The sequence below is a fragment of the Rutidosis leptorrhynchoides genome, chromosome 4, assembly GCF_046630445.1.
Source record: "Rutidosis leptorrhynchoides isolate AG116_Rl617_1_P2 chromosome 4, CSIRO_AGI_Rlap_v1, whole genome shotgun sequence".
Taxonomy (NCBI): domain Eukaryota; kingdom Viridiplantae; phylum Streptophyta; class Magnoliopsida; order Asterales; family Asteraceae; genus Rutidosis; species Rutidosis leptorrhynchoides.
In genome coordinates, this window is record NC_092336.1 from 364,503,002 (window position 1) to 364,527,233 (window position 24,232).

Sequence of the window (24,232 nt, forward strand, 5' to 3'; positions counted from 1 at the left end):
TGCTATGATAGGGTAAACTAAAGACGTGTGCTCGGCTCACGCAAATGTTAAAGCTTTATAATCAAGTGCTCATGATAATGTATACTTTTCCTTTGATGTTTTCCAAGAAAATCTTGGGGCCTAACTTATGAAATGATTTACTAAACCTGTAGTTTCACTCAACGTTTTTCGTTGACGTTTTGCATGTTTCATCTCAGGTACATAGAGGTAGTGCTTCCGCTTAATTGAAGTTATTATGATGTTTGCTACTAGAACTGGACGGCGTCTAGCATATTTATCAATTTCATTTCAAGAATAAATATTCGCATTTAAACTATTTTGTTTCAGGATGTTTTAGATTCATATACATTAGTCATTTATGTCAAACATTTTCCAGTTACATTTTCTTTAATAAATGACTTGATTTGATAAGTAATGCGAATACTTTTCGTAAATGTCTCATATAGAGGGCGTGACCGCTAAATTGTGGGACCAGGAGTTAATATTCCGTTAGTGGATTCTGACGGGGTATTACACCAGCACACCAACAAAAGTGTCTTTTATTTTAGAGTTCAAGCATACCCATCTCAGAGATGAGGTAGTTAAAACGTTTCTCATCTAAGGGCTTTGTGAAAAGATCTTCTAACTGCTGGTCTGTTAAAATAAAATGTAGCTCCACGACTCCTATTTGAACATGATCCTTTATGAAGTGATATCGAACATCAATGTTCTTAGTCCTTGAATGCATCACAGGATTGTTGGTGATAGCAATTGCACTGGTGTTGTCATAGTAAATTAGAGTTTTTGTAACATGAACACTATAGTCCTTCAACTGCCTTTGCATCCATAGTACTTGAGCAGTACAACTACCAGCAGAAACATATTCTGCCTCAGCAGTAGATGTGGACACAGTATTTTGCTTTTTGCTCATCCAGCTGACTAGACTACCACCCAGTAACTGGCAGCCACCGATAGTACTTTTCCTGTCTATTTTACATCCTGCAAAATCAGCATCTGAATACCCAATTAGTTTAAAATCCTGGTCCTTTGAATACCAAAGACCGCGTTTAGTAGTAGCTTTCAGATACCTAAATATCCTATTTACTGTCAGCAAACGTGACTCTTTAGGATCAGCATGATAGCTGGCACAGAGACATGTGGCAAACATAATATCTGATCTGCTGGCTGTGAGATAAAGTAGGGACCCAATCATATCTCTATATTAAGTGATATTGACTGGTTCACCATTGGAATCAGCGTCTATTTTGATAGATGCTGCCATTGGAATCCCTATATTTTTAAAACAGGTCAGACCAAATTTTTTTAACATATCTTTGATATATTTATCTTGACTTATAAAAATTCCATCATCAAGTTGTTTAATTTGCAATCCTAAAAAGTATTGCAAATCTCTTTGTATGCTCATTTCATATGTCTTTGACATAAGTTTTGAAAAATCTTGATAATGTTTTTCATTTTTAGATCCATAAATAATATCATCCACGTATATCTGTACCAGCAAGAGACCACCATCTATCTCCTTTAAGAATAGAGTAGTATCAATTGCTCCAACTTTAAAACCTATACCAGTGAGATACACATGAAGTGTCTCATACCATGCTCTTGGTGCCTGTTTTAGGCCATATAGAGCTTTGTCTAACTTGTAGACATGGTCTGGATATTTACTGCTTACAAAACCAGGAGGCTGTTTGACATAAACTTCTTCTTGCAGCTTCTCATTTCGAAATGCAGACTTAACATCCATCTGGAATACCCTAAAGTTCATCTTAGCATCATATGCCAAGAACAATCTAATAGCTTCCATCCTAGCCACTGGTGCATATGTCTCTCCATAATCCAATCCTTCTTCCTGTTTGAAACCCTGAGCTACCAATCTAGCTTTGTTTCTGATCACAATCCCATCTTCATCCATCTTATTCTTGGAAACTCACTTGGTACCAAGGATCTTCTTAGTTTCATCATCAGATTTAGGTACCAATGTCCAAACCTTATTCCTATCAAACTGGGAGATCTCTTCTTGCATAGATCCTGCCCAGCTAGAATCTTTGATTGTTTCTTCTGGACATGTAGGTTCAATGGTAGATACAAATACATGCATACAAAAGTTGCTGGTTGCATGTCTCCTTGTCTTAACACCACTAGCCAGATTACCAATAACCTGCTCAATTGGATGCTCCTTTGTCCATCTAGTGTTATGAACATGTGAGCTTGTTGTGGAACACACATCATTTTGATCATTAGCTGGTTCAGCAATATGAGCAGCATCAGAAGACAGCTGTTCATTATGAGTGTAACCAGTACCGGCTTGTGATCCTTCAGAACCAGTAGACCTCTGCTCAAGTTGTAGAACTTCAGTAGAGCCAGTAGGTCCACTAGGTTTAGACACAGATGGAACAGAATGTTCCATTTCATTATCAGAGAACTCAACAAATGGATTCGTAAGGGAGTTGCTGCTGGTTCTTCTTCATCATCAAGAGTTTGCTGAGTAGGCTCTTCAAATAATAACTCTTCATCTTCTTGTCCAGAAGGTGAAGTGGGGGCAGTTTCATCAAATGTAACATTAATGGATTCTTCAAAACAGCCCCTTCTTTTGTTGAAAATCTTATATGTCTTTGACATGTTGGAATATCCAAGAAATATACCTTCATCAGCTTTAGCATCAAACTTACCAAGCTGGTCCCTATTGTTCAGAATGAAACAGGGGGTGCTAAATACTTGAAGAAATGAAATTGATGGTCTTCTTCCATTGAGAACTTCATAAGCTGTCTTTTGATGTCTTTTCACTATTAAAATTCTATTCTGGGTAAAACAGGCAGTATTCACAGCTTCTGCCCAATATGAATTTTTCAACCCAGACTCAGCCAACATAGATCTTGCTGCTTCAATGAGAGTTCTGTTTCTTCTTTCTGCAACACCATTCTGTTGAGTTGTTCTCACAGCAGAAAAGTTATGTGAAATACCTTTGTCAGCACAAAATTCTTCCAAAATTGCATTTCTGAATTCTGTACCATGATAACTTCTTTGCTGTTTCACCAGTTGCCCATTCAATAGTTTCATCCTTTTGATAAAATTGATAATTTCATCAGCAGCTTCACTCTTTTGCTTCAAAAAAGAATACCTAAGTGTACCTAGAATATTCATCAACAATAACCAGTGTATACTTCTTTCCACTACAGCTAGCTACATTAACAGGAACAAAAAGATCCATATAAAGTAGGTGAAATGGTTTCTCAATAGATGAAATATGCTTTGACTTGAATGAAGTATGGTGATGCTTTCCTTTCTCGCAACCAGGACATAATTTGTCCTTCACATAAGACATTGTGGGTAGCCCAGACACCAAACTTTTACTAGATAATTGGTGAATATCTTTAAAGTTGAGATGTGAGAGTCTCTTGTGCCATAACCACTTGAGGTTGTCTGCTGCCTTTGAATAAAAATAAGTATCAGTTGTTGTGACTGCTGTGTTCATGTCGATTTGACACATGTTCTTATATCTTTTTGCTATCAGCAGAGGCTTCCCTGTCTTATTAAAAATAGTGCCAATTTTCCTTTCTGAATTGGACTATCTTACTTTTACTTCTCAGGTGACTTATGCTGAGTAGATTGTGTTTAAGCCCAATGACATATGCCACATTTGAGAATGTTACATTCCCATTTGTTAAAGTGCCAAAACCCTGTGTGTAACCCAACGAATTATCTCCATATGAAACAACTGGACCATCCTTTTCTTGATAGTCCATCAGCAGGGACTTACATCTCGTCATATGTCTCGAAACATCCACTATCGAGATACAAGATTTTCTTATTTTGAATGCCCTTATACAGCATTTCAGATTACCATTGAGGTGAATCCCTTTTTAGGTCAGCTTTCCTCATATCAGCCAAAAATGTACTACCAATATCATCCTCATCAAACTCCTTAACCTCTTTGGCCATCAAACACAGCTTGTTACCAGAAGCATAACCAGCACCATCATCATCAGTTTCACCATCAGAGGATGAAGATGAACTGGTTTAATCCCAATCATGATGTTCAGCTACTAGTACCTTTTCTGGCTTCTTTTCCTTCTTACCAGTCTTTGAGCTTTCCTTCATCTTAGCCATCATAGTTTTGTACTTGTTCTTGTACTTTTCAGCTTTTGAGAAGGAGTTAGCATGTGATGTTGAAGGTTTCCTGGACATGCATTCAGCAGCAAAATGTCCAACCTTCCCACAATTGTAACACTCAGATTTAGGGCCCTTGACTAATTTGCTGACATACCTAGCACTTGACTTCTTACTCACTTTATATGGCTTGCTGGTTCTACTATGATTGAACCTTTTGAACTGCCTAGCTAGCAATACCATACCTTCAGTAAACCCTTCTACATCATCCTTATCATCAATACTTTCCTCAGACCCAGTACCACTATCCCCCTCTTCAACTGACTCTTCTTCTGTCATCAGCTTTTGAACCAGTAAAGCCATTTGGGCTTTCTTTTTAGCAGAGCAACAAGTGCAGTATCATCTGACTTTGTAGATTTTGAAGTGGTGGGAGCAGACTTAAAGATTTCTTTCAAATTAAGCTCAAGTTTGGCCTATGCCTTCTCATGGTTCCAAAGTGTACTATACAGAAAAGACATGTTAAAGTTCTTTAAAGTCTGAGTGGTTCTTAATGGGTCATTAACTGGTTTCCATTTTGTAGGTAGTGAGTCAATGAATTTGTTGACTTGTTCAAAGTCAGTATATGTGACTTTCAAGATGAGCAAGTCAGCAACTAAAGAACTAACCCTAATGAAGGATTTCTTAACGGTCTCACTTTTGTAGGCAAAGAACATTTCATATTCTCTTTTCAAAGCTATAATCTTATTTTCCCTAACTTCATCCATACCCTCATATGTAGCATCAAAATAGTCTAACATGGCTTTAGCATTTGATTTTCCTTTAATTAGTTTAAACAAATGGTTACGTAATGTGATAGCTATCAAGGTTCTGATCTTAGGGTCAAGTCCAACACAGCGTTTGACGTTATCTACCCATCTAGATGGGGGTAGCACAACTTCTCTGCCAGGAATAGCAGGAGTGTCTGCTGTAGCAGGAACAATGCCAAGTGTTTTGGTAGGGATGAATGGACCATCAGTAGCAATGCCAGGCATGAGTGGGTCAATAGACTCAAGGTGAAGCAGAAACCTAGGCTTTTAGGTTTCATACTCATCTTCATCAAACTTAGGTGGTCTATTAGATGACCCATTTTCAAGGTAAGTTGAGTTTGTGCATGCAGCCATGAGAGAATTCAGATCTAAGATATTGAATTATCAAGACTGAAGCTCTGATACCAGTTGTTGGTCCCTTGATCAACAACAGGAGTATTGTAGAGGGGGTGAATACAATTCTTTTGTTTATCTTGACAGTTTAAGAAAATTAGTATTCATGCAAGTAAACTAAATAAGAGTCAAAGGTAATTTTTCAACGATTATTCTTTATTGATATAAATCACAAAGAATCACAAGTATCCTTGGCAGAATGATAGTTGGTTGATACAGATTCACCTAGTTATAGCTATTGAGATTATCTAAAGCTATTGCACGTTTGAACTCTTAATAAATAAAACCCACACCACTAGTTATTACAATAGTGGATACATCAATTTATAGTAGTCCTATTAACCGTGTAATTATTCTATTATCTACTGGTACATAGGATGTCTGTACTTGTGGGGATAATTGTGTCAGAGAGTGTGCTCCCTTCTTTCCTCTTTGGTAGCTATTTGCAGGAACACCCCAATTCGGTTTGACACTACTATTTGATTTAACAAATAGAATGTTGTATTGCCTAGGCGTTGACAAAGGATAACACATGTCTGCACATGCGTTAAACTTCTGCATTCTCACGTGGTCTTGTAAGGTCACTTGTCAGCCGCCGACACTTGTCATTTTCTGTTCAACTTTGTTTTTGACTTCTGTTGAATAGTACAATTGATGTATACCACTCAGGAAACTACTATGCTTGTAATAGAGCATAGTTGTCTTGTGTTGTATGCTGCTCACCAGCCATGCTGGTTCTTCTATGCTGAGTCACTTGATATTCTTGAATTCATGGGTACACATCCTGTGCTGATCGAAGAATACTATCTACCTTGTGCTAGTAGACTAGGCAGGATACTAGACACTCGACACAACAATATTTGCTGTCGATACATAAAGAAACTTGTGCTGGTTGTACATTACATTTTAGTGCAAATAAATTTCTGTTTTGTCATAATTAAATCCTTAATTAATTTGGGGACTCAACAGGATTCAAATGACCAAGTTAAGCTTTGAGTAATCATTGAGATTTGATTTAAGACTAAATTCATATAAAGTCCCTTAATCAACACAATCACTTGTGAATGACTAATACTTCCATAATTTACTAGTGAGCCATTTGAAAACTAACCCATACCCAAAGCACAATCATTTGAAACCCCAAATTTGGTTGTCTAGATCACCAAAGGTATTGAAGCATAAATTGTTTCATCAATTGAATCACTAAGATAACTACACAATCTATTTAATCAAATTCAAGGTCACAATAATATAGCAATAGATCAATATGCAAACTCAACAACTAGACTCAATATTTCATCCAAACATCAATTTCATTCATAATTTAGGACAACTTCATGTTTTAGAGCTTCACATACAAGTAAATACAATGAAATTATCCAACGTTGCTAAACAAACATTAATCAAAGAAATAATTGAGCAAACAAGCAACATTATTACAATTTAGGAAAGATTGTACCAAATTTAGATCTAAAACTACTAGAATTGATGAAGAAGATGAAGATCTTGATGAATCTAGTTGAAACCTTTAGCTAGCAATCAAATAGCTCCTCCAAACCTCAATCTATGATGAAGCTCTCTTATTCCAAACCCTATCTTTTTCCTTTTGTAGGTTTAAAAATCTACACCCCAAAATAGAGTAGGTGCGTCGCACCAGTTATATGGTGCGCCGCACCATTGTATAGGGGACAGGTGCGCCGCACCTTTATGGTGGTGCGCCGAACCATTTCTAGTGGGATTTCTTCCCAAATTTCTAATTTGATTTTCGTTGATTCCTTTGAAATGGTGTGCCGCACCATGGGTCAGGAGCGCCGCTCCTTTACTCTGCACTCTCAAAACGCTTCAAATTTTCATACTAAGCTTGCACATTTCATTTTACTTTGTGCTTTCACCTTGCCGTGCACTTTGTTTCACTATTTAGGCTAGATTTTGGTCAATTTTTCAAAAAATGTATTTTTAGCCTTGAAACAACATAATTGCACAAATATCCATCTTTCGAACTCAATAAGCCTAAAAACTAGTGAAACGAGGAAGATATTGCGAGGTAAAACATGTATAAATCGAGCAATATCAATTACTGTTATGATAGATGATACTATTGCCATGATTATCAAGTAGTTATCTTAAGTGTTTGTTATGATGTGGTTAGTTACGATGCTGAAATTATGACTATGTAATGTGATGTTGTTGAGATGCTTTCTGATTATGATTTAAACTCAATCGTTTTTCCAACTAATAGAACGTGGTTATTGGCTCTGTTATTGGAAAGTCGCGAACCCCGATTCTGAGTACACTATTTGTGTCACCTCTTAGTAAGAAACTTCTGTTGGATACATAGTGCGTTTGTCAAAAGGTACAACGATTTTAGTAAAGTAACCTACGATATGAATTGCGGTATTTGATCTTTCCTAATGGAAACTCTGATTGAGATACGTAGTACATGGTTGGCTTTGAGCTACAACCTATGTAGTCACTAGCATTTAAACACTGTAAGTATATTGAGGAGGCATAACGGTTGTAGTAGTCAATAGCTCTGCCATGTATGTCCATGGAAGCTAATCTTCAGTGTGGATACAGTAAATTGCCATAACGTTGTCTCAAGCATTTCACTCCACTTGAGGGATTTTTTAGTTAATTCAGGAACTGTTTGTTTAAACGCATAAAAGATTGGACCATTAGGATAACAGAACGTGTTTATGAAAGTTGCTCTGTAATTTGGCCATGGTGATCTTTATGGTTCTTCTCTTTTAATTAAGGGCCTAACTGATTTAATAAGTCCACTCATTAACGATAGCATCAGAAACACATCATGTCTCTCCGATGAGGGATTCCTTCTATCTTTGCTTATGCTTAAGAAATTTTCGACCTTAAGGATCATTAATATGTCACATCACCGGGTCACTCCTATTGATGAGCCATCAGTGTTTGCATGTAGTTCATGTTTCTTTGGCGTCGGGGGTATGGGACATTCTTGTCGATTCAGAACCTTCAAGCCTAATGTATTTACCTAGTGACATGTCAGTGTTCTAACATGGGTGGAAGGACTAGTATAACGGGTTTAAGGTTTTCACCTATTCATGAGCTGACATTACACGTCTTATGCTAAGTAACTGATGAAATCATAACACGCACTTGCTTTAACCTTATCTGAATCTCATATTTTATTTTTACCGCTTTCCTTTACTTATATGTTTGCCTTGGAAAATAGTAAAACCAAAATTAACCAATACTACTCCTTAGAAATTATAGGTCTATTAGTGTTTTACTATTACGAAAGATCAAACAACCCTAGGTCATACTTCCCTTACTCACCCTTATGAAGGAGTAGTAGATTTATGCCCTGCATACTATAATTTTAAAACATGAGCCCCTCTGATAAACCTCGACATACGGCTAGCGATGTAATGACCCAACTCGTCACCAAACCGACCTAATTTTTATTTTTTATTTTTTTTACATTAATAATATCAATGTCAACACCACATTACGTTTTCAAAACACATTCAAATCACCATACATGTTTAAATGACATTAAAACATTTTATACAATAATTAGAGTATCAAAGTGGGCATAACAACCCATTGGTTTACATGACCCGTTTAATACAATCCAAAAGAAAATTTTCAACCACGAGAGTTTATCTTTCAAAAAAAAAAAAAACAAGCATTGCGTTTGGGGTTAAACTACTCACTTAGGTCGAATCCAAAAGTATCCTACAAATGTCCATAAGATGTAGATCTCTAATCCACAAGCATATATAATCTACTTACTTTCAAACACTTACAAAAATACCGCATACATGCTAGCAATTTAATTAGCATACAATCTCAATGTACAAAGCTAAAAGTCCTCAACACGTCACAACCATAAGTACAAGAGAATGGTACTCGCGAAAGACCATCGGTGTTCACTACAACTATTAGTGCACATATGCCTTGTATCACTAACCCCAGGGTAGTATCGAACGCCCGAACTATAAACTCATCCGTCACGTAAAATGTTGTATTGAATGGCCGAACTTTAAACCCACACTTCACGCCCACGCACATGATGATATGGTATCGAACACCCAAAATTTAAACCCATATCACATGCCAACACGATGTGGTATCGAACACCCGAACTTTAAACCCACATCACATCCCATACAAGTAAATATACTATATTAATAAACGTATAATTATTCCACTCACCTTAACGCTTAGGTGAAAGTCAAAACCAAAGTCCCGCAAGCTTCAATGTAATGTACCTATTACATTGATGTGTCAAAAGTGTGTGCAGTAGTGCTTAATTTGCCTTTCAACTTTTAAATTTATAAAACCTTTATTTTACTTTTAACACACTAACGAGCAACAAGACCCAGTCAGATATAGTATTTTAGGTTATCGTCCCAAGAGAGCGTGGAAGCAGATAAGAGTTGTTTTTTAAGTTTAAATTATTTTCTCTTGGGGAAGAGACAATTGAAGGTATGTTATTAATAACTTTTAATAAACTATTTAGAAAAGATAGAATAAAGACTCAAATTAAATAAACAATATAAAAGAGAAGTGATTACAAGGACGTGTGAGTCATAAAGGAAATATATTAGTTATTTCATAACTTATATTAATGAATAGCAAGATAACAATCATAGACTAATCATTATCCTTAAAAGGTTAAGCTAAGTGTCACATATCATTTAATAGGTAGGACTTAAAGAATATGCTAGACACGTGATGTTCATGGCTACATCTAAATTCTTAGTGTTCAATTCAATTACATGATACATATCAATTTAATCTTATGATGAGGATTAATTAACATGCAAATAGATTGACAAATAAATATACTATTAAACATTAAGTAGATCATCTCAAGTTACTAGATGAAAGCTAATCATTACCCAGTTCTCATGCAACCATTAATCAAGCACATCCAAACAGAGGATATTCGACTAAGCCTAACAATATTAAACTTTATTATATAAGTGTAATTCAAATTCAACAGATTTATCACTACTAATGTTGTTTAACTTAATTGCATGCAATCCAATTTAACAAGTTTGATTGACTAGATCTAAACAAGTAGCATGAATCGAATAAAAGATTGTTGGATTACGTGCTAATCAATCCTAAAACCAAGTTATTTAATCATTAAGCATGGCAAACAAGCATATTAAAACATAACAGATATAAAAAGTTCAAATAATCATCATAGAAACATGAACATACAGATCTATAAAAGAACTACAAACTGTACGGACTGAAGCACGAAGCCGACGGCGATTTCGAGTAGCCAAGACGGCGGCTTCGAGTAGCTCAGCCGGCTGCTTCATCTGTTCTCCCAGATTTTCACAGTTTTCGTCTAAGTAACCACTATGAACGTTGAGTTCATAGTTGGAGACGAACAGAAGAAGTTAAACATAAATAAAGATATAATTAAAAAGATGCGATAAAGTAAATAAGATTATAACTTACAAAGCAATAAAGAGGAGTAAGAAAAACTGCATTAACTTGAATTAAAACATGACTCCAATGCAAGAGAGTAACTTTACGTTGAAAGTAAACCAAAAACGAAACCCTAAACTAAAGAATTTCAAATTTGAGAGTGATATATTGAAAAAGTACATTGAAAACTGTAAAATTCGGTCTGTATTTACAGACCTTGAAATTCGTGCCAAGCCTGCTGCTTCGTACGAAGCTGGCTGCTTCCCATGATAGTGACTTTTTCTCCACTCAAAACTTGATCGTTACGCTCAAGAAAACGAATTTTAGGCCCAAGCCGGTGGCTTCACTTCAGATTTGAGCTTGGAGGCCAAGAAAAACTTGTCCTGAAAAATGTTGACTTTTTGACTTGAAGCTGGCGGCTTCTTCCATTTTGTTGTAGATTTTTGTCTTGCGGTCATTTTGATAGGTGGCTCATCGAATACGGAGTCCGGATGCTCAAGATATGGCCAAAACGGTGACAGCACGCAGATTTTCAACATTTCTTCAGTATTTTGCTACTTTTTCACCAATTTCTAGCATATGACCCTATAATCAACATTTACATAATAATGTTTATAGTATTGATTAAATTAATCTTGATAACGACAAAATAAATGATGAACAATATGTATAAATTTGGAGTTATCAAATCCCCCACACTTAAGTTTTGTCTGTCCTCAAGCAAATAACGATTTAAAAATTTAAAAATATAGTCCCTTAGGCATTTTTATTAAAGATAAGATTTAATGAGATGTTTTGATAACACTTTGGTTAATCTTGTGTTTTCAGCTGATCTTCAAATTTTTTTCAAAGATAAATTCTTATTTATGAATTTCACCTAGGTAATGTATCAAAAGAAATATTTAAATGGGGAGTTTTATATCAGAATTTTGGTTTATTGGGGTGGTCATGACACGAGATATAAAATGGGTGTAAAAGCGGAAGCATAATGTAAAGTCAAAAAAGTGTCTAAATATTAAAGCTTAGTTATTATTATAAGAACTAGTCAGAACCTGACCAAGGAGTACAAGTAGTCTTAATGTATATTAAACCAGATTTATACAATAGTTGGTTATCATTGGACTCTTTTATTTTCTAACTAAAGCTTTTAAAAGTGTGTGGTTTTCATTGGAACTCTTTTCTCTCGCTCTCATCACTCTCATTGGCCTTCATTTAGCTCTTTTAACTTTTCATTTCTTTTGCTTTCATGCTTAGCATTAGATTCACATTTGGCAATTTTCTAAGTTGGCCCTCATTGAGACTCTTTTGCTGCCTCAGTGGTCCATGCTTATTATGCCATATGGTAGTGGCTATAAGTTTTCAATCATTTCACAATATTTGGCATTTACTTCATATCTTAAACAAGTCGAAGTTGAGAGTAATTCTATTAGCTTTAAGATTAGATTAATGAAAAGACATAAGTTTGACTAAGAATTTATACTTCCAAATATATAGGGTTAGGAATAGGAATTTCGATTAATTGGGTTATTCCTATAAAGGTTTAGGTTTCTAATGGTAGCTAATTGAAATTTTGTTAGCACTATATATATTTGGATATGTATTAAAGTGCTAACGACCTGGGTACTAGCTTAAATTGGTTTTAAAACAAATGGCTAACAAAAAATAAAATCCTAGATATTTCTTTATCATTTACATCACCTTGATTTTAGGTGTTTTATATTTCTTTACAATTTATTCCATTTTAAAATTTTAAAAATTTCACTATATAGGGAGTCAAAAACGAGTTACTATTAGGGTATGAATTATTAATCAAAGGGAAACGATTTTTATAATGTAGGACAAACAAAATCAAGTGTGATTTTCAAATCATAAAAACCTCATTTTATTAGTATTTCCTTAACAATTTTCAAAAAATTTATCTTGGATTTTTAATTAAGTGAAGAATTCACCCTTCCCCCACACTTAAGATCGTGCAATGCCCTAACTTGCATAAAAATAGACTACAATGATAAAATAAAAGAATGCAAAAGTAAAAGTAAAAGGGAGCGAGAACTTCCCCGGGGTGATGAGCAGTAAGCAAAAATTTCAAAGGATGAGCGCGAAGATCAGCATGCGCCAGTCAGCTTCGAACACTACTCATAGATACCAACATACGAAACATAACACGAAAACATGCTTATTGATTAATGTGCATAAGCTTGACTCAACCCCATGTAAATTTTTCCTTAGTGGGGTTTAACCTCCCCCACACTTATCGGATGGCATATAAAATTAGTGAAAAATGTTCCACGAATTAGTAACGTTAACTAGTCATTAACACCTCGGGTTGTAAAGATATATTCAATTTGCTGTTTGTTCAAAATTTTGAAATTAACCAGAGTGCCATTAAATAGTTTCCCATTGTGTAGGTCTTGCAGCAATATGTTTGTTTTTGTAGCGGGTTCTTGCTAAAAGGGGTCTTTAAATACCATTTCACATCCGATAATTTTTTTAGGATACACGAAGTCTATCGGAGTTATACATATTTCAATTGGTGTTTCCGGTATAAGATTTTTCTTGGTAAATATTTCAAACAGTTCATCCTCGTATTCATCATTGATGTTGACCTTCATAAACTCGTCAAACTCTACATCTAGATCTTCATCCTTAATACTTATAGGTGTGAAATCTCCCGTGTCTACATCCATCAGTTCCTGAAAGTCTTCCTCAAGAGAAGAATCAATGTCATATAACCTTAAAATTTGAGAAGTGTAACAACCCAACCCGTAATCCATACGATAATTTTTTTTTTATATACCACACAATTTCACGCCAAATAAATATGTAACCCATTTCACGAGTTCCATTTAAAATGCACAACAATTGATTGTTTACAAAAGGCACGAAGGCCACGAAGGCCACGAATAAAGTTTAGTACAAGTTTGACCCATTACAAAATGATAGTTTATAAACCAAACGACGTTCCGAGCATGGTTTGGGACTAAACTACCCAAAACTAGGCCAACTTCCAAAAGCTCCAACATAACAACATCAAGGGACACCTAGTGCCCAACGCCCCCTTGCCCTTGTCCGCGCCTGCATCTAAAAAGATAAACAATGAGAGGGGTAAGCAAAGCTTAGTGAGTAGAATAAATATATACATGCATATAACACTTACCCACACGCATCCACGATATCATATAACGCACAAAACCACATAACATCTCGATAAACAAGCTAGTATCATCAAATCGTACAACTAGCAACATTAATAGCATAGTAATCATAGCATTAATTGAAATGTTAACGTTAACAACTATAACCCATGGTTAACCCAATTCTTCGCAGGGGAATGACTTCGCGAAACAAGTCATCGATGTTCATAACAACCGTTAGCTCCTAAACACGGCTATGGTATACTAACCCCCGAGGTGTTCCAAAAATGGCTATGGCATCACCCCCAAGTGTTCCCAAAAACGGCTATGGCATCACTTGATCAACATGTGAGTAAAACACGGCTATTACTCACAATCATGTACATAAACACGGCTATATGCACAATAACACGGATAATAACGTGGGAGTAAAACACGGCTATTACTCGCCACTATATGCACAAACACGGCTATGTGCATAAATATAAAACATGTATAAAACGGCTATGTCTCACAACTATGGTCACAAAACGGCTATGTGACACCATTAATACGGTACGTAAATCATATACATACATATATAGATTTTCCACGCACCTCAAGTCCCTTGTGAAAGCTAACCGAGCTTGCAACTCTTCAATGTAACGTACCTATTACATTATGCATTCATTAGCATAGAATCTAGTTGAATTAAATGCCAAACACTAACCCTTGAGCATTTAATGACCCATTTGCATTAAATGACTCAACTACACCAAAACCGCCCATTAATGGCCATGCCTCGTCATAAATCACTAAAAGCTAGTGATTAGGGTTTAATAACATCAACTAACATAAACTTGGTGTATTTCATAACCATTTCACCCAATTAGGTCAACTAGTGCTCTTTTGACTCTTTGACTCACAATTCAAGTCAAACTTACCCAATAATAACACTTTCATCCTTTTAAAAGTGCATTAATGACTTACAACATCATTTAGCACTTACTACCTCAAATCACAAGATCAAACCCTAGATAATAGCTACTTAGGGTTTCCTTTCAACAATCCAATCCAAAAACCCACCCATTTAACCCTCAAATGGGTCACACTAGTTCCATATGAACCAACCCTAGCTTAAACTAATTAAAACTCGAAACTTAGAGTTGAGACTTACCAAAACTATCTGCTTGTAGCTAATAACAAGGAGAACAACTTTAATTCTTGCTTCTAGGATTGATTCACAAAACTCTTTCTTCAAATCTCAAGTATAAACTAAGTGGATTTTTAAGTTTGAGAGGAATTTATGAAAGAAAATGGAAAAGAAATGAGAATATAGGATAAGTGGTTGATATTAAAAGCTCCAACTAGATCTACATGTAAAAAGTCTAAATTACCCCTAAACCTTATTTAATTTGAGTAAAATTCGAAATCAGAATTGCAGAAGTGCCGCGGCGCGGCTTCTTTGTCGCGGCGCGACATAAAGAAGGAAAAATGACCCTTCTTAACTCAAGTTCTGATCTGGATTTGCTTTGTTTACCGTGGCGCGATCCCTTTTGCCGCGGCGCGGCGTTTGCCTTTTCCTGGTCACTACGAAAGTTTAACATAAAACAAGGGTTCAAACATATATATATATATATATATATATATATATATATATATATATATATATATATATATATATATATATATATATATACACATATGCCCTTATACGACAATTAACACCGTAGCTCATTTAATCACATAACGAACAAGTTTTTAAGCGTACTTTTGATTAAGTACGTACCTTTATACACGCACGGGAAAACGCGGTGTTACAACTCTCCCCCACTTAAATTGGAGAACGTCCTCGCGATCCAAGCCGCATGACACGAGGGAAGGTAAACCAACACGAATTCTTCGGGCTCCCAAGTAAACTCGGAACCTTTACTACGACGCCATTGGACCTTAAAGGTCCTCACCTCTTTGTTACGCAACATTTTTACCTTCACATCGAGTATAGAAATCGGCTCTTCAACGTATTCTAACTTGTTGTTTAGCTCAATTTCGTCTAAAGGCATCCATGAAGAATCATCCGCAAGACACTTACGGAGATGGGAAACATGAAATGTATTATGGATCCCCGCAAGTTCTTCGGGTAATTCCAAACGATACGCGACTTCACCAACACGAGCTAAAACTTTAAACGGCCCAATAAATCGAGGAGCTAACTTTCCTCGTTTCCGAAACCGAATAATACCCTTCCATGGCGAAACCTTGAGCATCACCATATCACCTTCTTGGAATTCGATCAAACGTCTACGCTTATCGGCGTAAGACTTTTGCCTATCTTGCGCCTTTTTCAAATGTTCCCGAATCATATTAATTTTATCATTTGTCTCCAATACCAAGTCAGAGCTCCCGACTTCCTTTTGTCCCACTTCGTCCCAACAAATCGGGGTTCGACACCTTCTACCATACAACATCTCATACGGTGGCATTCCAATACTAGAGTGAAAACTATTATTGTACGAGAATTCCACTAAAGGTAAATGTTCATCCCAACTACCACCGAAGTCAATGATACACGCACGTAACATATCCTCCAACGTTTGATTCGTACGTTCGGTTTGACGGTCCATTTGAGGATGGTACGCCGTACTCATATTTACCCTCCTACCCATGTCTTCATGAAACTTCTTCCAAAATCGAGAAGTAAAACGCGTGTCCCGATTCGAAACAATAGACGCGGGGATTCCATGTCTCGATATCACCTCTTTAATGAACATCCTCACGAGTGCCTCCGACGAAATTGCTTCTTTAATAGGAAGAAACAACGCACTCTTCGTCAATCTATCGACAATCACCCAAATAGTGTCAAATTGGGTTCTTTCCGTTTTCGGCAACTTGGTAATAAAATCCATGGTAATATGCTCCCACTTCCACATCAGAATTTCTAGCGGTTGCAACTTACCATGCGGCTTTTGGTGTTCGACTTTAACTTGCAAACACGTAACGCATTGCTCAACATACTTAACAACGTCGCATTTCATGCCCGGCTACCAATAATCTTTCTTCAAATCCTGGTACATCTTCGTCGCACCCGGATGTAAGGAATACTTAGACTTGTGCGTCTCATCAAGAAGCACCTTTCGGAAATCACCCATCTTAGGCACCCACACTCTTTCTTGAAAAGATAATAAACCACGCGAACCCACCGTAATGAATTCCGATTGCCCCACAATTCATTCCGCATGCTTGTTGTGAACGTAAGCCTCTATTTGAATCACACCAAGTTTCTCAAGAAAATCGTTAGTAATAATCATACGTAACAATCCCAATCGTAACGCCGGGTGCTGACTCTTTCGGCTTAACGCATCCGCGACCACATTCGCCTTGCCCGGATGATAAAGTATCTCACAATCATAATCCTTCACCACATCCATCCATCTACGTTGACGATAATTCAAATCCCATTGATCAAAAAGATGTTTCAAACTCTTGTGATCCGAATAAATCGTACACTTGACACCATACAAGTAATGACGCCAAATTTTCAAAGCATGGACCACCGCTGCTAATTCGAGATCATGAGTCGGGTATCTCTTTTCATGTTCCTTTAGTTGGCGAGAGGCGTAAGCGATGACTTTACCTCATTGCATTAGAACACACCCGAGCCCATTCAAATAAGCATCACAATAGATCGTCATATCATCTACACCTTCTGGCAATACTAAGACCAGAGCTTTACACAATTTCTCTTTCAACAATTGAAAAGCGATTTCTTGATCGTTCTCCCAATTAAATCTCGTATTCTTCCTTGTCAACTTAGTTAATGGCGAAGCAATCTTGGAAAAGTCTTGGATAAACCGACGGTAATAACCGACCAATCCGAGAAAACTTCGGATTTTCGTAGGCGTAGTCGGTTGTCCCCAACTCTTCACCGTTTTTATCTTCCCCGGATCTACTTGAATACCATCCTTGTTCACAATATAGCCAAGGAATTGAACCTCCCTTAGCCAAAATTCACATTTTGAGAATTTAGCATACAACTTCTCTTTTCTCAACGTCTTCAATACTTCGCGCAAGTGGTGTTCATGTTCCGTCATGCTCTTAGAATAGACAAGAATATCGTCAATGAACACAATTACCGACTTGTCCAACATAGGTTGGCACACTCGGTTCATGAGATCCATGAATGCTGCCAGTGCATTCGTAAGACCAAAAGGCATAACCACAAATTCAAAATGCCCGTAACGCGTTCGAAAGGCCGTTTTCTCAATATCTTCCTCACGGACCCGCATTTGGTGATAGCCGGACCGTAGGTCGATCTTAGAGAAATATGTCACACCTTGGAGTTGGTCAAACAAATTGTCAATCCGAGGTAATGGATAACGATTTTTGATTGTCACCTTATTTAACTCCCGATAATCAATGCACATCCGCATAATACCATCATTCTTTTTCACGAATAAAACCGGAGCGCCCCATGGCGAAGCACTCGGTCGAATAAAACCCTTCTCAAGCAACTCTTGAATTTGATTCAACAATTCTTGCATTTCTGTCGGTGCTAAACGATAAGGAGTTTTAGCAATGGGAGTGGCTCCCGGAACCAACTCAATGTGAAATTCGACTTGTCTTTCCGCCGGAACACCCGGTAACTCATCCGGAAAAACATCATCAAACTCACTTACCACCAGAATTTCACGAATGGGTGGTGGCTCATTACAAGTATCAACAACATGAGCAAGGAAAGCCATGCCACCAGTAACAACGAGACGACGTGCCCGTGCAAAAGTGCATATCGGCACCGGTCTCTTTCGTTTATCACCATGAATAATTAACTCTCCCCCACTTGGGGTCTTCACACGAATAGATTTTTCATGGCATGCAATATCGGCTCTATTATGATCGATCCAATCCATACCAACCACGATATCAAAATCACCCAACGTCATCGGAATGAGATCAATATTAAAGTTCTCGGAACCAAACACAATGTTACAATTTTTACACACATCAACCACTAGTACTGTCTTGCCATCCGCTATTTCGACTTCTACCGGATGACTTAACTTAGCTAACAGTTTATTAAGTTTAGGCACAAATTTTGGAGACACGAACGATAAATTTGAACCGCTATCAAATAGAATCCTTGCCAGATTAGAGTTAACCATGAAAGTACCTGAGACGACTTCGTTGGATTGTTTGCCTTCATCATTCGTCATTAAGTAGTTACGCCCCCTAGCCGACCCCGCCACCTTTTCTAGCCTCTTTACTTGGTCGTTTGATAATTCGGGACATTCCGCCTTTCGATGCCCCGTCTTTTGACAATTAAAGCACGTGACCGTCTTGATCAAGCAATCACGAGCGTAATGACTCGGCTTCCCACAACTATAACAAGTAGGGGTAAAAGTATTCGAACCACCCTTCTTCATACTTCTGACGCTTTCGGACACACCCTTGCTCTTCTTGTTGGAGTAACTAGGCGCTCCAAATTTTCTTTTGCTCGACCCATAACTAACCGGAACCTGACTTGGAGCTTGTGCTTCAAACCCTTGTGCGACTGCCAAAAGCTTAGCGAAAGTTTCAACATGACCGATACTAATTTTACCCTTTAAATCATCTCTAAGGGTTGCATGAAAGTCTTCCATTAGCATTTGATCATTTCCCGCATACTCGGGACAAAAACGTGCCTTGGCGAGAAAATTGGTTTTAAGAGTGTTTAGGTTCAAAGACCCTTGACGCATGTTCCTTAACTCGTTGCGCAATTTGGAAAGATCCGCTTGCGTACGATATTCAAGGAAAAACTCCTTCTTGAAATCCGCCCAAGATAACCCCACAAAAGCCGCATCACCCACCATATCAATCTTGCCATCGAGCCAATCTTTAGCATGGCCCCTTAACAAACTAGTAGCAAGCCTCGTTTTCTTCTCGGGTGGGCACTCGGTCGTGCGAAAACAACCTTCAACATCGGAAATCCAAGCCGCACTCTTCATGGGGTTGGGATCCCCGTGAAAGTGAGGAGGCTTAGTCGCCAAGAAGTTCTTATAGCTAAACTCCAACTCTCCCACATTTTGAGGTCTAGGAAACCTCCTTTCAACTTCTTCTTTAACGGCATTAGTCATCCGTTCTTGAATCATATCGACAATTTGTTCCGAAACTGACTCTTCGAATATTTGTTTAACCCTTCGTGAGAAAACCGAAACATAGTTTTCTAAAGCGGTCTCAATCTTGGTAGTCATCTCATCTTCCTCCACATGAGAGGGACCACCATTGCCCTTCGTATTCGTTCCGTTTCTCGTCTTCATTCTAAAGATTAAAAATGGATTAGACATCACCAACAATTTAATACACATATATACCTATGCATATGACTGCACACACACCACATCTAACTCGATACTTGTCGCACATCCTTGCTTGACTTGACTTGCAACCGTAATAGTGGTCGCGACTCACTATTACGCTCACATGCCGTGCCATGCTTAAACGTGTCACAACCATCTAGCTCGATGTTCCGAAACAACAACACACGATTAGTAACATCATAACATAGCATAGTTGTCCACTTATGCATCAAAGAACTAATCAAACCCCACACTGACCTGTAGTCCTACAAGTCCCGCATATAATTTCACAACACAAAAGTCTAAGTCTAGGCGCCTATCTCAAGTCACCTAAATCCCTTAGACCATGCTCTGATACCACTTGTAACAACCCAACCCATAATCCATACGATAAATTTTTTTTTATATACAATACAATTTCACGCCAAATAAATATGTAACCCATTTCACGAGTTCCATTTAAAACGCACAACAATTGATTCTTTACAAAAGGCACGAAGGCCACGGATAAAGTTTAGTACAAGTTTGACCCATTACAAAATGATAGTTTATAAACCAAACGACGTTCCGAGCATGGTTTGGGACTAAACTACCCAAAACTAGGCCAACTTCCAAAAGCTCCAACATAACAACATCAAGGGACACCTAGTGCCCAACGAACCCCTTGCCTTTCTCCGCGCCTGCATCTAAAAGGATAAACAACGAGAGGAGTAAGCAAAGCTTAGTGAGTAGAATAAATATATACATGCATATAAGACTTACCCACACGCATCCACGATATCATATAACGCACACAACCACATAACATCTCGATAAACAAGCTAGTATCATCAAATCGTACAACTAGCAACATTAATAGCATAGTAATCATAGCATTAATTGAAATGTTAACGTTAACAACTATAACCCATGGTTAACCCAATTCTTCGCAGGGGAATGACTTTGCAAAACAATTCATCGATGTTCGTAACAACCGTTAGCTCTCAATCACGGCTATGGTATACTAACCCCCGAGGTGTTCAAAAAACGGCTATGGCATCACCCCCAAGTGTTCTCAAAAATGGCTATGGCATCACTTGATCAACATGTGAGTAAAACACGGCTATTACTCACAATCATGTACACAAACACGGCTATGTGCACAATAACACGGATAATAACGTGGGAGTAAAACACGGCTATTACTCGCCACTATATGCACAAACACGGCTATGTGCATAAATATAAAATGTAGATAAAACGGCTATGTCTCACAACTATGGTCACAAAACGGCTATGTGACACCATTAATACGGCACGTAAATCATATACATACATATATAGATTTTCCACTCACCTCAAGTCCCTTGTGAAAGCTAACCGAGCTTGCAACTCTTCAATGTAACGTACCTATTACATTATGCATTCATTAGCATACAATCTAGTTGAATTAAATGCCAAACACTAATCCTTGAGCATTTAATGACCCATTTGCATTAAATAACTCAACTACACCAAAACCGCCCATTAATGGCCATGCCTCGTCATAAATCACTAAAAGCTAGTGATTAGGGTTTAATAACATCAATTAACATAAACTTGGTGTATTTCATAACCATTTCACCCGATTAGGTCAACTAGTGCTCTTTTGACTCTTTGACTCACAATTCAAGTCAAACTTACCCAATAATAACACTTTCATCCTTTTAAAAGTGCATTAATGACTAACAACATCATTTAGCACTTACAACCTCAAATCACAAGATCAAACCCTAGATAATAGCTACTTAGGGTTTCCTTTCATCAATCCAATCCAAAAAACCACCCATTTAACCCTCAAATGGGTCACACTAGTTCCATATGAACCAACCCTAGCTTAAACTAATTAAAACTCGAAACTTAGAGTTGAGACTTACCAAAACTATTCGCTTGTAGCTAATAACAAGGAGAACAAATTTAATTCTTGCTTCTAGGATTGATTCACAAAACTCTTTCTTCAAATCTCACGTATAAACTAAGTGGATTTTTAAGTTTGAGAGGAATTTATGAAAGAAAATGGAAAAGAAATGAGAATATAGGATAAGTGGTTGATATTAAAAGCTCCAACCAGATCTACATGTAAAAAGACTAAATTACCCCTAAACCCTATTTAATTTGAGTAAAATTCGGAATCAGAATTGCAGAAGTGCCGCGGCGAGGCTTCTTTGTCGCGGCGCGACATAAAGAAGGAAAAATGACCCTTCTTAACTCAAGTTCTGATCTGGATTTGCTTTATTTATCGCGGCGTGATCCCTTTTGCCGCGGCGCGGCGTTTGCCTTTTCCTGGTCACTGCGAAAGTTTAACATAAAACAAGGGTTCAAACATATATATATATATATATATATATATATATATATATATATATATATATATATATATATATATATATATATATATATACACACACATATGTCCTTATATGACAATTAACACCGTAGCTCATTTAATCACATAACGAACAGGTTTTTAAGTGTACTTTTGATTAAGTACGTACCTTTATACACGTACGGGAAAACGGGGTGTTACAAGCAGTTTCCACTAATCTAGTGCTTTCTAGCAACCTTTCCGCCTCGAATAGCATAGGTGGTGAAATGGTAGGTTGTGGTATTGGAATAGATTTTGTCATTTTCAAATGTTCTAGGAAGTGGATTAAGAGTTTAGGGATTAAGATTCTAATTTAATATGGAAGGAATAAATAAATTAAAATTTGATATTATATTTATATGCTAAAATTTAATTAATGATAGTAACTATAAATATAAATTTTAATATTATATATATAAAAATATTTTGTAGAACAACTTTTATCGCTTAACAACACATAATCAAATATAAATCGGATTATTGAATCTTTCAATACTTAAGTGACCGTCAACGTCTAGGTTCAAGCCGGAGCCTTTAAATCAGAACTCCAGCAACCATCCCCTAAAGGAGGACCGTCATCACTTGTTTTCAAGAAATATCAATAACCAAAATATATCTAATTTTCGTTTTTACCACGCTCCCCGGCAGCAGCACCAAAAAGTTGATGTGTCAAAATGGGTGCAGTAGTGCTTAATTTGCCTTTCAACTTTTAAATTTATAAAACCTTTATTATACTTTTAACACCTTAATGAGCAACAAAAATTAGTTAGATGTAGTATTTTAGGTTATCGTCCCAAGAGAGCGTGGAAGCAGATAAGAGTTGTTGTTTAAGTTTGAATTATTATCTTTAAGGGAAGAGACAATTGAAGGTATGTTATTAAGAACTTTTAATAAACCATTCAGGAAAGATATAATAAAGATTTAAATTAAATAAACAATATAAAAGAGAAGTGATTACAAGGACGTGTAAGTTATAAGGGAAATATATTAGCTATTTCATCACTTATATTAACAAATAGCAAGATAACAATCATATATACCACTCATTATCCCTAAAAGGTTAAGCTAAGTGTCATATATTATTCAATAGGTAGGACTTAAAGCATATACTAGACAAGTGATGTTCATGGCTAACATCTCAATTCTTAGTGTTCAATTCAATTACATGTAACGACCCCAAAACGTAACACGAGAAAACACAAGTTTTTTTTAGAGGCAGCTAGTGACCAGACACATATGCGCGGCGCGCTTTATAACAAAAAAAAGGATCAGTAATTTCTAAAGTAACCGCCAAATTTTCCAACAAAGAAAATTCCATTTTACCCATACCTATTTCACGACGTACAAAGTCAACGTGCAACAAAAGTATATAAGTTTACAAAATGGTTTCAACAACCTATCCAAAGAAACGGTGTAATTTCGACCCAAATATACATTTAGAGGAGTTAGGACTCTATAACCCAATCCAATACCAAGAGCATAATCCCGAGGACTACCAAATCCCCGATCCGCGTCTAAATATCCAAAATCTACCCTGGTATGGCCGAAATGGACGATTTTATTTATGTGGTGTCCTTAGGTCGCAAAACGTCAGAATTAGCTACTAAGAGAGAGTAATGGTTTTATTATTTATATTTAGCTGAGTTTCCTAGCTATATTTCACCTACTTGT